This window comes from Tinamus guttatus, unplaced genomic scaffold (assembly GCF_059628265.1).
Source record: "Tinamus guttatus ecotype Peru unplaced genomic scaffold, ASM5962826v1 Tinamus_guttatus_pri_ptg000080l, whole genome shotgun sequence".
In the NCBI taxonomy this organism is placed as follows: Eukaryota; Metazoa; Chordata; class Aves; order Tinamiformes; family Tinamidae; genus Tinamus; species Tinamus guttatus.
In genome coordinates, this window is record NW_028288614.1 from 1942801 (window position 1) to 1959673 (window position 16873).

The 16873-nt window shown below is 40.3% G+C and overlaps 1 protein-coding gene across 2 annotated transcripts in view; it reads left to right on the plus strand.

Moving 5' to 3' along the window:
- Positions 1–4343: 4343 nt before the first annotated feature.
- ITSN2 (intersectin 2) overlaps positions 4344–16873 on the plus strand; it is a 73007-nt gene continuing 60477 nt past the window's right edge. For both annotated transcript variants that reach the window (XM_088520131.1, XM_088520132.1), the window contains exon 1: positions 4344–4399. The gene's annotated coding sequence lies outside the window, so the exon portion shown is untranslated. The remainder of the gene's footprint in view (positions 4400–16873) is intronic.

A 16873-nucleotide genomic window follows, 5' to 3' on the forward strand; every position in this document is an offset into this window, starting at 1 on the left:
ATTTATTTCAAAATTGATTCGTACCTTATTTCTCCTTTAAAAGCAACTTGGGGCACTTCATTGTAGTGAAAGACATGAGAGTGCAGAAACAAATGCTTTTGAGAAGAACTTGCAGGTGTGACTTTCCAAGGTATTCTTTAGTTGCTACAGCATATGGATTACAAATTGCAACAAATAACCTTGCTTAACACCACTAATGTGCTACTGTCAGCACCCTGAACCTGCAAAATTTACGTGTGTTTGTAAGTGTCTGATTCCTGTGCTGTAATTGGCAAATTTTATTTCCCAAAGTTCAGTCTATATGAGTCAGGGCTTCCATCACATATCATTCTGGCCTGTCTGGAAATCTACTTTTGCTATAGTTAATACAGATACTTTATAAATCTCAAAATAATTTCAATGTGATTGGCCAAAGGAGCTTTGGTCTTTTGCTCTTGTACTTTGAACAAGTACAATCCAGCTTTCCCTCCCCTACAAAATAATATTTGTCCTTGGCAGGGAACATAGCTGGGACATGAACTTTTTATTTTATATAGATATTAACTAGCAGAAAATCCTGCAGACTAATACAGTAGCCTGTAAAATTTGTTGTTTTAGAATTGTGTGGGTTTCTGGTTCAGAATTCAAAAGGGGATCTCTTAAAAATACCATTTTTGATGCAATATGTGTTTTGTACCCTGTATGCTTTTTTGATAACTGTTAGTCAGAATCAACATCAGAAATGCACCACCCCTGTTGTGCTGGGTGTAAATATTAACTTGTCCTTCAGTTTATCCCATTGTGTTGCCTGCGTACAGGTTGAAATAAGGCCTAGGCTAAAGAAACTATTAAAGATTTGCTCAGAAGGAAGAAAACCTTTGAACACTTTGGTATAAAAATATTGCAGCATTAAGTGACAGCTCATTGCTTACATAGTAGCTGAGGGGAAAAGGAGGAAGCTTGGGAGAAAAAAAGGGAGCATGAATGACAATATTTATTCAAATAAAGGGGGCAGAGCTATCATTCATCAGAGAGGTGTGGCTGGTGAATTAGTTTTAAATAGGTAGGACAACAAGGTGGACTCTCCAGTTTAGGAAATGGTTCCCATTAGCAAGAGACCACAAGTGGAACCTGTGCAGATCCCAGAATCCCAGAATGGTTGAGGTTGGAAGGGACCTTGAGAGATCATCCAGTCCAACCCCCCTGCTCCACATGGCACAGGGTGGCATCCAGGCGGGTTTGGAAGATCTCCAGAGAAGGAGACTCCACAACCTCTCTGGGCAGCCTGTGCCAGGGCTCTGTCACCCTCACAGGAAAGAAGTTCTTCCTCACATGGAGATGGAACTTCAGCATGCTGCAATTACTGCTTTTTGACCATTCAGAAATAGTTGCCACTTCATTCAAATTCAAATTTCTTGATCCCTAATCAGTAATTATTCACAAAATGTGGCTTCTTCTTGGCAGCAATTGGTTTCTGGTGTTCAAAATTTATATTCTTTGTTTAATTTCCAATGTTTTTGCCATGCGCTTGAAGAGACACGTCTGACTTAGAGCCTGCCTGCTCAGAGTTTGGAGTGGGAGAATAAAGCATTAGTATCTGGTCTGTCTACCAGCAGCACTGCAGAGAAAATAAGCAGTATTTTGGAGTAAACTTAAAAAAAAGAAAAACTAAAAAAGGTCATGTTTTCTTCTGCCCAGTTCAGACTGAGCAACATTCATGATCTTTTGCTACCAGTGGATATCTTCCCTGATTACAGATTGCAAAATGGCTTTTAACTGAGAATTGATGGCAGAGTACACGTAATGATTATAAAGTGTTAAAATAATAATAAAAATTGTCTAAAAATGTCTAGTTTATTCATCTTCAGAATTCTTGGTAGGTTTTCTGCAAGTTGTTTTAGGCTCATGTTACAAGAGAAGTATTTGCAGAAAAGGAAGCAATAAAACGACAGTTCTAAAGGTTGAGGTATTGCTTATACTAAACTCTACTTCTCCTTTTCTGCTTCTGTTCCACATTTCATCTGACTAGTCTCTTCTCAGTTGCTGTAACCCTGCCCCTATGCCTGGAGCAGGTCTCTGTGCTATCCTATCACTGGTTTTTCTCCTTTCAGCTCTCTTTCCTATTACTCATCAGTTATTATTAAGTAATTTTCCTAACCTTAACAGCTTTCTGTCACAAGCAAATTAATTCCTGCAGTTTTAAATCATGTTGGCACTGTCTGCTTCTTACCAGAAGGGCAGTAACGCTCTCCAGAAAGGACTTTTATTTCACCTCCTGCTTTACATGAGCCCCCAACGGTGCCTGCTGAAGCTTGCAAAAACCACCTCACCTCCCAAGCTCTGAGCCACCCAGAGGCAGAGTCTGTAAAAGGGTTTCTATAAATTCCATCTTCATGAAAGTAAACTGCTTTTCTTCTGAACACGCTTAATACTACCACTTTTTTTTTTTTTTTTTTTTTTTTGCTTCAACCATCCCTAACAAAATCTCTTTGTCATCTCCATTTAGGGAATTAAGAGTTCAGATTCACTTAGAGGTTGCATTTTTCTAACATTAAATTTGGGTGCCTACAAGCTCTAATTATAAAAAATCATTGAGGGGCTGCTACATGCAGATGTGTCTTCCCAGCAGTCCTGTTCCTCTTCCTGCTAATTAATTTTACAGCTATTTACTGTTCTAATACTTCTGAGTAGTTCTGGTTGTTTGTGACAGTGCAGAAGAAACAGTGTTTTTTATTTTTTTCTAGAATGAGAACACACAAAGCTTTTATGTGATAATTCCTCACATACAGTTTTCTCTTTGGGGACTCAGCTGAATTGTGCTTAATTCCCAACTTCTCCCTTCCCAGGCATTGTGGCTTATATTACTTCAGGTTTTCATAGCTTAAATTTTCTATCATAAAGAAGGTACTAGGCAACATCTGTAGTTATCTTGATATAAGATAGAGTGCTGCTTCTCTGAAGGCATCTTACATAACAATAACATGGATGCGTCCTCCCCCATCTGTCGCGCTTACATAATCAAGAAGGATTTTAACAATAAGATCATAAAACACATAACCAGTAGCTGTAAACATCGTTAGTTTACAAAAATTGCACTTAGTGGTGCAATGTAAAGTAGAATTCAGTGCTTAAGATGTATCTTTGATGTATCCTTTGAGGCTTTGAGGTATCTCTCTTGCTCTTCTGTCAAATTTTGCAGCATAGGGAATGGAGATAATAATCACTAACCTGATCTTTTTCTTCCTGTGAGAAGGAATATCCTTATCTTCTTCACAGTTATCTCCTTACTCCCTGTTTGCATATCTGAAGCCTGTTATATTCAATATATGCATTTACCTTAAATCCAAAGGAGGCCGTAGGTGTTGTCTACACAACAAAGTCATATATAGAACTATGCAGTATCACTATAACATACTGAATTGATTAAAGCCTGCTTATTAAGAGCTATTAGAAAGCCATTTAAATGAAGAATTGTCATACAGAAGAGTTTTTAATTTAATTCGAAAGGAATCCTTCTTGACTCAGTGCTATTCAATTATCTCAATCAATTATTTGGCAAAAATTAAAACACTGCTCATAAAACTAGCATCTAATTTCAGGCCTAGATGGACCAGTCACCACTGAGAGATTTAAATCACAGAGTGAGCAAGAGTCGCTTGAACAGTGTGTGCTGTAATCTCCACCCAAATGGTACTCTGTGCGTGCAAGAACCCAAACGTGGAGCAGGCTTTTGGGGGCTGTAAGGAAAGCAAATATTGTCTTTTAGAAAGCCTTAAATCCAAAGAGGATGAGATGAAGGTAAAGAAATGACCGCAAGTTGTCAGCACACATGCTGGGTGGCTAAGCAAAAATACCAAAAAGCAGCATGGGCCGCTATGGCCGTGGCACAACAGCGAGAGCGGTCTGGATTCATCAGCTGTAAAAGGCACCACAGACTGGAAAGGTCCTTGGGAGACCTAGGATGAGTCACGGCCAAGAAAAATCTGCTCTGTATCTGAAGGTGATGCGTAATTATCCATACAGAGAAAAAAAAATACAGCAGAAAAGCACTTTTAATCTTTCACATATAGCAGAACACGGTCATTGAAAAAGCTCTGAAAATGCCTAAGAGTCCAAGTGATTAATAAAATCCTGGGTATTTATACGTCCAAATGGTTTTCCAATTACAAATACACTTCACTTTTAACCTTTGAAAGTGGAACCATTTATCTTTTTCCCCCGAGTCTCCTTCCTGCAGATTTCCCCCCGTTCCCCGGGCCGAGGCCTGCAGCAAGGACGCGGCCCGCGGCCCTCGCTGGGCCTGGGGCCGCCCCGAACCGGGCCGGGTCCGGCCCCGTCCCCTTCTCCGCCCCCCGCCCCCGCCGCCATGTTGTGGGGCTGACGCCGCCGCCGCCGCGGGAGGGAGCGGGCGGTGCAACAGGTACCGGCGGCTCCGGGGCGCTTTGGTTTTCCGCTTTAGGAGTTTTTTTTCTCTCTCTCTTTTCTCTCTCTCTTTTTTTTTTTTTTGCGTTTTGCCGCAAAACCCATTCGTCCGAGGTTGAGGCTGCGTTTGGGGGGGAGGGGGGTTGGGGTGTCAGCGGCGGGACGCGGCCGACCCACGCGCGTCCCCCGCCGGCCTTCACGCTGCCACCGTCGGTGTTTTGGGGCCGGGGGGGGGGGATGCAATTTGAGGACCAAAGAGTCCGGTTCGTCCCCAGGGGAGGCCACGAAGGGTGGGAAACTGGGGCTGATTCTCCCCATTTCCCTCCTTGGGGTTCAAAGCCGGAGGCTCCTGAGCTGCTCCCCTAGTAACGGGGCTGCTCTCCCCTTTAAGCCGGGAAGGGCAGGAATTTGGGAAATAAAATGGAGCCGCGGAGCGCTCCGTTCTCTCCGCACCATGGCGATAAGCAACATTTTAGATAAATTAAGGTGGGTTTCCAGGCGGGTAACACCTGTCACCCCGCAGAGCTTGAGAGCAGGTCGTGCAGTAAGTGGCGCTTGGCGCCTTTAACCTTTGCTCCTGCAGTCCCCCGAAGCGGATTCATTCCGCATCCGAAGCCTGGGCATGGGAAGCTGTCGGGAGCCGCTGGCCCTGGCGTTGGGCAGCCCTGCGGAAGCCCCTGCGTTTTGTGCTGGCTTCCTCCACGCTGGCCTGCGGTGGCAGCCGTTCCCGCGGTCGGTGCCTGCAGGAAGACGCTGGAGCCGGGGAGGCAGCGCTCGCGGCCGGCCTCGCCGCCGTGCGCTGGTCTCTGGTGGCTCCTAGGGCGGGTTTACCTTCAGTCTGCTCCTCCGAAATTCGCTTGACCTGTAACTGTCACTGCAACTAACACTTCGCTTGTCCATTTTCTTCCTTGTCCTTCCAGTTCACCATCTCTGCTTGTTTTATCTTTTATTATTATTATTTAGTTTTAAGGTGGGACGGGGAGTCACGCCACCATGCTTCTGGATTCTTAGAGTCGTGTAGGTGTCAGGCACCCTATGAAGTTCAGAGAGAAATTGGTCCCTGTAAACATGGATTTAGATTGCTCAGCGCTCTCGGGTAGATAGCAGTTTTGCTCAGATTAGCCTCCTAACACAGATACCCAAATTAGATCAAGTGAATATGCTCTCCCTTTTTATTACTATCTTGGGAGTTTTTTTTTTTTTTTAAACTATTTCTATACAAGATCTAAGGGATGAGATGCGTCCCTGAGTGAGTTCTCAGTTGTGACTAATACAAAAAATGCTTTATAAGGCTAACAGTAAGGAGCTCGTTTGTGTTTATCACTGTACCATGTTATCTCACATAGGAGGTGTTACGCCAGCAGTGAAATGTGGCCCGTGTTTGGGTTTTTCCCCTCCGCTGTTGTTGCAGGCAAGCTGAGATAGATCAAGGCAGAAGGGGTTGTTAATGATTTTCAACTGTGTTGCTGAGAAGACTGATGGAGTTTCAGGTATTACAGTGATAGGGACCATGCAGGCTCTTACAGGAGGCTTTACAGATATTTCTGTTGGGCTCTTTAATATTGAAAAGAGAATTAACTTCACCTTTAGCTGCTTCTTGACTGTGAAATTAAATTAAATCCTGTGTCTGGTAAAGCTTAATTCAGCTACTTGGTTGAACCTGATGAGGGAGAAAAATGGGACAGGATTTTAGAAGTGAAAACTATCTTAGGTGCCTCGGTTGCGGCATTAATAAAAAGCTTCACAATTCTTAAAAATGGCTATTTGTCAGAAAAAGACCATATGATTAGTCACTGAAAAAGTGCAGTAGTTGGATCACAGGATCCTGTTGCAAATTCAGTCTGAAGTCTTTGACCAGAGACATAACCTGTTATTTAACAGCTTGCAGGTAAAAACTCTGTATTGCCTTATATGATTTAGTTGGGCCAGTTTGTATAATGGGTAAAAACCAGAACAAAACCAAAAACATTCCATCTGACTTCCTTTGGAAATCCTGACTTCTCTTTGTGCCTTTTTTTTTTTTTTTTTTTTAAAGTGGCCCAATTTGGATGAATTCTAATGTTCATTTCTGGCCTATTCTAACTTGAAAGGAAATATCTCAAATATCTCGTTTTTAAAAATAGCTTTTAACTGCTTCCATTTGCTTTTCTTTACCTAAAATGCAGAAATAAAATAGTTTAGATTGGAAGGGACCTCTGGGATCATCTGCTCCAAGCCGCACTTGAAGCAGGGCCAGCATCAGTCAGGTTGCTTGGGGTCATGGCAAGTTGGGTTTGGAAAATCTGGGCAGGTGGAGAATCCACAGCCTCTCAGGGCAGCCTGTTCTGGTGTGTGACTTATCCTCCAACGTGTCAACCTGTCGGTCTGGTGTCCTCCAAAGGTGCTGTGGGAACAGCCGTCCCATTGCCCGAACTGTCAGCAAAAGCGGGAATTCAGTGGGGATTGGCCATGGTACCAACCTGCGAGTAGTACCCTTAGTAAGAGGCTTCCAGCTGGCTTTTACACTGCTGATCCCAGCCCTTTAAATGGGTGGTTGAACCAGTTTTCTGCCCAGTTTACAGTCTGTATCTTATCAGTTTGGCTCTAAGGATGCTGTGGGAGGCCTTGTTGAAAGCCTTCCTAAAGTCAAAATATGCAGCACCCGCAGCCTCATCCGCAGAGCATCACAGAAAGCTGTGGAGTGGCTCGGGCAGAGTTTGCACTGGGTAAATGCCTGCTGGCTCTACCCATTCACCTTGTTCAAGCTCCCTGCTAGCCATACCCTGTCAAAAAATTACAAGAAATTACAAGAGTACTCTCTTGTAATTTTTTGTAATGACATCATCTCTCAGCAGCACTGACCCGGTGCTTTGGTCTATATGTAAACAACTTTATTTTGACTTCTGAAAACCACTTTCGGTTCAGTGTGATGCCACAGTCTCTTGGCAGGGTCCTGCGTGATGGATCTGACCATATTGCTAAGCTTTTTTGGGGTAGTTTGATAAACACTCCTTTTCTGAAAATTCAGAGAGCAGCAGGCTGCTAAATTTAAGAATTGCTGTTGTTGCTTTTAGATAGGAACACTTCTCTGGCTGAATGATATGGGAAAGTCAGTGCCTTTTCTTCCCCTTTCAGTTAATCTTAGGTGATCAGAGCTGCCTGCAAAGGTAACAAAGATAATGGAAAGTTAATTAAGGTATTGCTTTCTATGAACTTATTATATGCATTTCAAGTGCCATTGCTTGTTGGTAAAATGCAAAACAAAGCACAATCTGAGATGCAGAAGGGGACCTTAGGTTTGGGGTGAAGAAGGGCACTCTTTTCAACTTTAAAAACACATTATTCTCATGTAACTTTACCCTTGAAAAATAAGATTTTGTGCTCTGATCGATGATAGATGACGTGACAGATGATTTGGGAAGGAAACACTGTTAGAGTGCAAGCCATGAATGCCTGGATGGATTTTCAGAGTGCTTTAAGCAGCTGTTCTAAGTGATCTTGGCATTCTGAAATGCTTCGTAGCAAATGTAGATGCTTAAAGACCTCTGGAAATCAGTTTCTGGATCCATGTCTGTGGAACTGAGAAGCTGATCTTGGACTGCAAGTTGAGTTTCCTTTGAACGAGGGCCCAAGGCAGGCAGAGTTTTGACCCAGCTGCGAGCACAGAGCTTTGCTTCCTGTGGCTTCGGCTGTCTGCGTCTAGTCACATGTGAGTTTTTTCTCATGGTTAGTTTTCTCATGGTTCAGAGCAGCTTTCAGGCACGTGGATTCTCTGGGGTCTGATTTATGCATGAGCTTTGATGGCTTCTTTGCCTGCCTGCCTGTTTTCATCACTCTTGGAGATGTTCATACCAGCGCAACCTGCGCTTTTCTGTCAGATTTGGTTATGTGATTAGTCAAAGCACATGCTAACTATTCATATCTCATATGCTTAAAAGTTGAGCTAAAAATGTAAGTATGCTAATTACTAGCATGTTGTTCCATTGATTCATTTTTTTAATTCACAAAATTTATTTTAATTCACAGATTTATTTAAGAGTCTTTTCCTAGGGCTGCTATTTCTATAGATACAGAATTTTTAAAGGATTAAGCAGGTCCCAGAAGTGTGTGGCTAATCTAGCTACAGTCAGTAGAAGGCTTTAGTTTGTTTTGATGGGCAACATATGAGGATTTTTCTGAATAATAGCTCTTGAAATTATATCTTTACTTCTTCATGAGCATGTCTACTCCTAAAAAAAAAAGTGTATAACTGAAGCTGTATTTTTCATTAATGCCATTTTATCGTGAGTTGAGTTTTAAGCTTTTAGGGCACTGTCACGGAGCACTGGTAGAAGAGGGACTTCTGAGAGCAAGGTCTGATTTGGTTCCTATATTGTCTGTTAATGTTAATTGTATTTAATCTTATTAACCACACGTACTTTGTAGTATTGCATGTTGCAATTCCCTGCTAGGGACTATTGTGCCATTAGCAGCAAATGCTCAAAAGATGCAGAGCAGGTCAGTAATTAAAAGATAATTATAAGTGCCCCATTCTGACCTGTAGCACTGTAAATATTGTAAAAGACATGTAGGGCTGATGAAGTTTTTTTTTTGTTTGTTTGGTTTTTTTTGCTTTTGTGAGTGTAGGGATGGTACAGAATTAAGTTGTCTTGCTATACTGTATCCCAGAGTTAAAGTAGGATACAATTGGTTGAATATCACTGCATCAGTGAACACAGTGTTGTGTAACATTTTCAGAAAACCATGGTGAAATTCAAGTGATGTAACCTGATGACAGTAGCAGCACAAAGCACAGGAATTAGTTAATGGAGCTCAATTATGAGAGTTTTTTTTATTATTTTAGCAGTTATAAGTAGTTCAAAACCCCTGTTGATCTAGATAAGTCATTGCTTTTGGAACTGTAGCTAGAAGAGCAGTGAATATGACTTGAAATGTGTTGATGTGGGTCTTGTTGCTTTAGCAGTAACGGGAAAGAATTCCAAGTTGGCCCTTCCAGTGCAAATTTCCAGTCCTGATGCAAGCTCCACTTGTGAGGGGATGTGGCGTAAGTCCTGAGTGACATCTGCACTTTGTATATATGAAGTAATGCTTGGGAGGAACAGGAAATGGGAGTTACTCGTCTTTGTTTCTAAAAATATTGCAGTTGCGATGCAAAAGAATGACCTATTATGGCTATAGTAATAAATGTGACTGTAAAATAGCTCTGTTTCTGTGATGCACTGGTTTTAGTCTTTCAAAAATCAAGAATTAAAGACTGGATTGGTAGATTAATCAAAGTCTAAAGTTCCGTTTGCCTTTTCTCTCCTGCTTCTTTCTTTTATGACATGGAAGAAATGTTCTTCTCTGGTTAGCACTGCCAGACTTCATCTAAGTAACTTTGGAGATTCTGGAAACTACTGTTTTTTTAACCACTAATCATACAATCTTAATATTGTAGATTAGGTTGTTGTAGGTATCTCACGTGTCTTAATGTGTAAGGTTATATTTTGTTGTTTGTGTTAAGGCGCTCTGATGGCTTTCCAGCTTTGCGTGTATTTTTGACTGGTATTTTAGTGTTTTGCAGATGCTTTTCAGGGCTGTTTTTGAACCCTGATCCTCTTGGACCTAAGGGACACCCACTCACTTTTACCTGGCTTTGGCCAGTGCAGTTTGGCTTTTCTGTTGCCCATCATTACAGTTCATTTTTTGTGCTTACACCACATTAGGCTGATCTTTGCATTTCTCCAATTAGGTTTCTCCAAATTTGTTTTGTCAAAGATAAGCTATGTTTTTGCACTGTATGGGCATTTTATGGTCTTTCTGCCATACTTGTCACTTGTCTTGTCGAAGTTACCTGTGTTTTAGACAGCCTGCAATGGCCTTGTGCACTTGCCCGACTTGAAAGCAGATACCTTAAAATGTAAATTCAAGTTTGCTGAATATTTTGCCTTCATTAATTCTATAAGTATGAAGATTGTTCTCTGCTGAGTGTAGAGGATTGTTTTCTTATTCTGTATCTTTTATGTTTAGCTATGGCAGTTTTTTCAGGAATTCTACATATTTTGTACTGTTATCTGGGACTGAAACCTCACCAATAAGTTTAATAACAGCTGTTGTATCTTTAAAAAAAAGCATCCTTGCCATTACATGTTTTGCTCTGTCAATAAATAGGTTTCACTTTTATTTCCTAATGGAAGAAGAGCTCTGAGGAAAAACAGAAAAGATTTCAAGTGAATAAGCACTTAAGTAACATGTGCTGAATGCTTCCACCCATGGGTAAAGTCAGAAAATACGTAATAAAAGTGTTAATAAAATAATAATAAGAAAAATAAAATATGCAAAACTCTGTGTTTTGTCTAAGGTCACGGGAATATAAATCTGGAATTACAATCCAGAAGTTGAGTGAAACTCAACTGCAGTTTTTAGGATGTAGGGACTTCCCAGCATATCACCTTAGGGAGCTTGTATGGTGCTTGCAAAGAATGAGATGCAAAAATTTTGTGTCTCGGAACAGGATCTATAGATACAGCGTATAGAGTGGAGAGACGTAAATTGGAAAACAGGAAGCGAAAAAGACACGAGTGTACTTTAAAGTATCACCTATTTAGGAGCACATATACATTTTACTGCTCTGGGAAGGTTATGAAGCCTGGAATCGCTTCTTGAAAATTGCAGATAGGACCCTTTAAAAAAAAAATCTTGGAAAAATACACTTAACAACAAACAAACAAACCCACCAAGCAAAGGAGATGATCTTTCTCCTTATCTGGAATCAGATTAGCAAGTGTATTATTCAAGCGTGTGTCAGAACTGGTTGATTCCCTTCTTTTCCTGTGGAAAGTTCATACAGATGAAGTGAAATTTGAACAGGGAATTTCCTCCCTGTTGCTCCTTCCAACCTGCTCTTTTTTTCCAAAAAAAAAAAAAGGCTAAAACTGCAGACAGGAACCCAAAACTCCGTGGTTTAAAGATAGAGAACTTCACATGGGAGGTTAAAGTCTGGAAATCATGTTACTACTCCAGACATCGTGTGTGGCTTTCACTAAATTGTGGCTGTGCAATAAAATAAGGGAAAACCTTCTCAGAGGAAACAAGAGATGGGTTAAATCTCCAGAGAGAGAGAGAGCAGGGAATTGACCTGAGTCTGGATATTCTGAATGAAGAATAAACCTGCCAATACTGACAGTGCAATTCTGTTTTTTAAGCAGAAAAACAGTGACTCCAGTATTTTGCGTAGGCTCCAGCCTGGTCAGTATATTCAGAAGAGCTTTTTAGGTTCAGACATGGTGGACAGGATGCTCTCTTGGGAGATTTTAATGGGATCTAAGCCTTTCTAAATCTTTTAAGTGTTTGGAAATTTTTCATGTTGAAAGCTAAATTAGGTGGGAGCAGAGGTTTTGAGCGTTTTAAGTTGGAGTATAGTAACCAAACACAAACCAAGTCCTATGAAATTTATAGTGAGATTATTCTTACTGCTTTATATGCCATTATTGCATTGGTAAAGTTTTTCTTTTTTTTTCCATTAAGTTCATTTATGTTTTGCCTTATGGTTGAGGCCCAGACCATTGATTTAGAAGGCCTAAACATTAAAACTTGTTTCATGTTTTATCTGTGACAAGTATGAAGTAGTAAGTTCTTCAAGCAGAGTTTCCTAGGCCAGTATTTGAACCACTTAAATGTGTTTTTGAAGCAGTTCCGATCTCCATATCAGTTTTAAGCTTAACTGTGGATAAAAGTCCCAAATTTGCAACTTACTGCTTGGAAGAAAGAGGGAAAGGACTGATATCAGGTTTTGTGTAACCAGGACACAAAGGTAGACCAAGGCGGGTCAGAACATGAGTTTGGATCCCCTTGGGAAAGAAGATTATGGAACAAGAGAGTGGAAAGCAGTCCTTGCTCCTGAATATTCACAGCCCAATACAGAGCGGACATGGCACTTTCTGGGGAAACAAAATTAACCAGAAGTCTCTCTGACCCTAGTCTATAGGGTTACTTTTTCTAAAGTTTTTTTTTTTTTTCCTTTAAAATATCTTGTGACTTTTAAATATGCTGAATTCATGGAAGGCCTCACCTTGATGATAGGGTGGTGTTCTGTGAACCTACTACTCCCGGAAGTGTATAAAGCAAAAGGTACAAATCAAAGGGAATGGAAAATTATACATAATTAGTTAATTAGCTGTATATAATAACTGTAATTATGCTTTTTTAAAAGAAAATATTTGTCAGAAAAAATATTTTTCATGTTCTGCCTTAATGATCACTGTTTGGAAGTTAGTTCCCTAGCAAGGGCGGAACTTAAGGTAGGGTTAGAAGTCAAATATTTACCACTTTTTTTTTTTTTCCTTGTACTGTCAAAATATTAACTAAGACTTGCTACATTAACAGAAGAGCAGGAAGAGTCAGTGATCCGGTAGCTCCCAGGAGATCTACTTCATTTCTGTTACCAATATTGATCATTTGCCATCAGGCTGGCTGGACCTGGCAAAGCTGCTTAAGGTGCACTTGGAGGAGGCCAGGTCAGTGTGTGCAGCTCCACAGTATGAAGGAAATAAATTCTTGATCCAACAACAAAAACAAAAAGGCACAGAAAAGCCACACGAGTTAATACATTTTCCCTGTTTGCTTTGCAATTCTAATGAATAGTCTTTGCATTGCCCAGTCTTACAGGTGCTATAAACAGTAAATCAGTTTAACTGTTACTGAGATCTCTGCTCCTGATGAGTGGTTCTTACTGCAAAAATAGGCAATATATCTTCTTTCTGCCCCTGGGAGAGGCAGGAGGAAAGCAGTATGCCCTTATATACTGTTCCTATGTATTTGTGTTCGTGCTTCTAGTTAAGCCGGTGTGACAGATCCTGCTGCACCGGCGCCTTGTTCCTGATGAAAGTACGTGGCTCTGGTTGCTCTTAGAAATATTCTGTTCAAGTTGAATTACATACAAATATTAACAAAGACTGTCATGAGGTTGTTCTTCATGAAAAGTAAGCAAAAATATGCCTTTTATGACAATGAATCTTTTATTTCTCTTCTGTGTTCTGCCCAACTCAGATCCCTTAATGCTCCCAACATGGTCTTAAATTCCCTCCTCCTTGCAATTTCCTTGGTTCCTTTTCCCAGCTTGTATCAGCTATAATGAATACTGAGAGCAGGAGTAGAAACTGCATTGTGGCAGATGAGGTTGTGAGAACAGTTACTGTGTTGGGACTAGTCAGACAATTTGTTTACAAGAACTTGCAATTCTTCTGTTTAGACGTGATTTCCAAGTTTTCCTGTTTTCATGCAAGTGGCAGCAGGATTTGACATAGTCTTTAGTGTTCACTGGAAGGGGATACACGCCACTGTTTTGTTATATGATTTGTAGTTTCGTGGTTGAAACGGGTAAATTAGTTCACCAAACACTTTCTCCAGAACATTTTGCAGAAGGAAATCTCTTCTGTGAAATACTGCAGTTGTAGTGACCCTTAACTGGTCTATATGATCTCTTTGGGGTACTGATTATATAGTCATCCTTATGGAGAGTGTTCCTTATGGAGTGCCTTTTTTTTTTTTTTTTTTCAGTGAATTTCTCTGTGGTGTGATGTCATAAAATAATTCGGAAATATACAACTTGTGTTGTGATTAATGGTTAAAAGCCATCAGAGCCATTTTAAAAGATAAATTTAGCCTAGAACTAAAACATTTTGCTCAGATTTCTCTTGGTAAATGAATAGTGTTCTGCACTGCTTTAAAGGTGCAAGATATTTTTTTACAGATGGTAACTAAAGCAATTTTATTTGAAATGTGTGAAAGTAAACTCCAGTAAGCTTTGATTATAAGCCTCAGGGGCAACTGTTCCACTGCTGTGGAAATTTAAGAAACAGAATACTTGTTTGGGAACAAGGCTTATTCTTTGAAAATGCTTGTCTCTGCAGACCACCGAGGAAAGATGTGTGATCTGGGAGGTTACTGCAGTTTTCTCCTTCCCTCCTCCCATAGAACATTTTCATAAGTCAAAGAGATGTTGCACATATGTATATATATATATATGTGTGTGTGTATATATATACAGATACACGTAACCTGTCGCTCTACTCCTGGTTTTGTCACCAGAAAAGCAGGTGTGTGTTTGGTGTAACTGTGGAGCTGCAGTGAAACGGATTTGTCCTCCAAGATGGGATGGAGTCCCAAATGCTGGTGCACTTTGAAATGCTGCAGAAATCCAATCTTTGATTCCTGGTTGCTCCCATAAGGTTCTTGTTTTGCATTATTTGGCGAGGAGTCATTACACCAAGGTTCTGGTGACCGTCATGTCTAATATTTTAAAATACAACAAGATTTGCCTGTTCTAAATCATGATTTAATCAAAAAGCATGGATATAATGTATTTTTAACACAGATCTCTTGGGCAGAGTCCCTTTTGCTTTCATACATGAGATGGTTCTTCTGAATGGCAGAGGTTGGGAATTTGGGATCTTGGCATCTTCCTTTTGAGAGGACAGCTTGGTTATTCCCAGTTAAATGCCTGAGTAGTGTTTCTAATTATGTTTGAAGCGACCTGTGTGATTTGTTATCTTACAGGCCAGTGAATGAGAGTTGCCCTGTATGGAGTTATTAGAATTAAACTGGCTGGTGGAAATGAATTGGGACCATCCATGTTCCTTTGATACAGAGATTTTTGCAAATTGGAAAGGCCTGCACCAGGTTAATACACCAGGGCTTTGTCTGCAGAACTGTACTATTTAAGTTGATGTTAAGGTAGGATGAATTTGAGACTCTAGAAGTATCAGAATGGGGGTAGACGGGGGAATTACCCATGTGCATATGTGTAAAATGGGTCACTTTTCCCATTTATATGGTCAGTGGCTGAGAGTTTAGAAAGCTCAGTCTATGTGAGCTCTTTGCATCCTTCAGCAAAAGCAAGGAATGCAAAGTCTGACTTTCTCTATAGCCCTAGCTGTTTTAAAATACATAAGATTGGGAGTTTAGTGCATCAGTATATTATTGGTTTTTTATTGTTCATTGTACATACTAATTTAGAAACTAAAGAAGTGGTCTGCAAATAATAAAGTATGCTGGAGGAAAAACGAAATGCGTGGACTATATAAAGCTGTAACAAGATGTGAACAGGTGGTGGGAGTTTTTGTCCGTACTGAGCTGCTGACTTTTGCTCTACTGATTCTGGGGATGTTTTTCAACATCCTGTTTCTTTAGCTCAGTTTCACAATTCTCCTTTAGCCTTCCTTCACAGAACAGCTTTTGCAGAGAAACATGCTATAGAAACACTTAATAACATTGGAAGCATTTGTCTGGAAAGCTATTTATAGATTGAAAGTGTCTCATGATAGGTTGCTGGTAAGGTCTGGGAAGCAACCTAAAAATACCCAATTTCGATTTACAGTTTCTCTCTTGGAATAGGTACCGTGCTTTCTTTATTTCCTTCTTTCTGCAGATGATCTCAGTGTCATCCACTTGCCAATAAATTTTATATATATACATATCTATATAAAAAACTATATAGTTTCAATTTTACATACACATACAGACATATGTTATTTCTTCCCCAGGCACTTATATAAGCAATGTAGAGCAAGTTAACTTCAGGTAAAATACACTTCTTCGGTTAGAGAGGGTGAAATGTGCATGTAGCCGTGATGCTTACAAATGATTTGATTAAAATAATGGTTTATGTTCCATGATAGTGCTTGATTTTAGTTATTATAGAGTGTGCAAAAAGGGCCGGTTGGATGTGCAGAAGTTAGTGTGGAGGATGTTGATATTTCTGTGCTTATTGCTGCAGTCAGGGGTTGTATGTGGGGGGAGGAAGAGGGAAGGCTTCATATCTGTAGGGGGAGTAGCAGAGGGATCTGAAATGTCCTATGTCAAAAATATTAAGAGTGAGCAAGTGTGTGGCAAAGCTGCTGCTGACAGTTGGCAGTAGGTTCTGAGTAGGTTTTCTTCCACCCTTCCAGGCTATTTTCTTTTTAAAATGAATAAAAATGCAATAAAAATGCATTTTTGTGGCTTCATTCTCTGTTTAGAGTGGTGGATAATCATGTATAAATTTCCATATTCAGCCACAATTATTCAGAGAAATGACTGTCTCGTGTCTGAGTTTCACATTTGTAAAACAGCTCTTGGGCATTTCCCTCAAGTACTTCTCAAGTATTGGCTGCTACTTTGCAGTTCTAAAGAATTACTAACATCTACAGGTCGTAGAAATGCTACTGACTAGAGAAGTAATGTAAGTGGTAGTACTCTTAATGTTTCCTTTTATGACAGTAAGATGTATTGAATGCTGCTGTTGACGTGTTACACACTAACTCAGAAAGAAAAGGAATAACTTCATGGTGTTATCCACAGAGAACAGAGTGCAAGTTTTTATAAAACCAGGCTTTTTTTTTTTTTTCCAGAATGCACAATGCAATAATATTTTCTTTGTAAAATCTGCCTGGAGTAGCTGAATGCTTGAATTTCAGTAGTAGGCGTTTTTGCACTTTTCTAGGCAGAAACACTCCATTACAGAGCTATGCGTTAA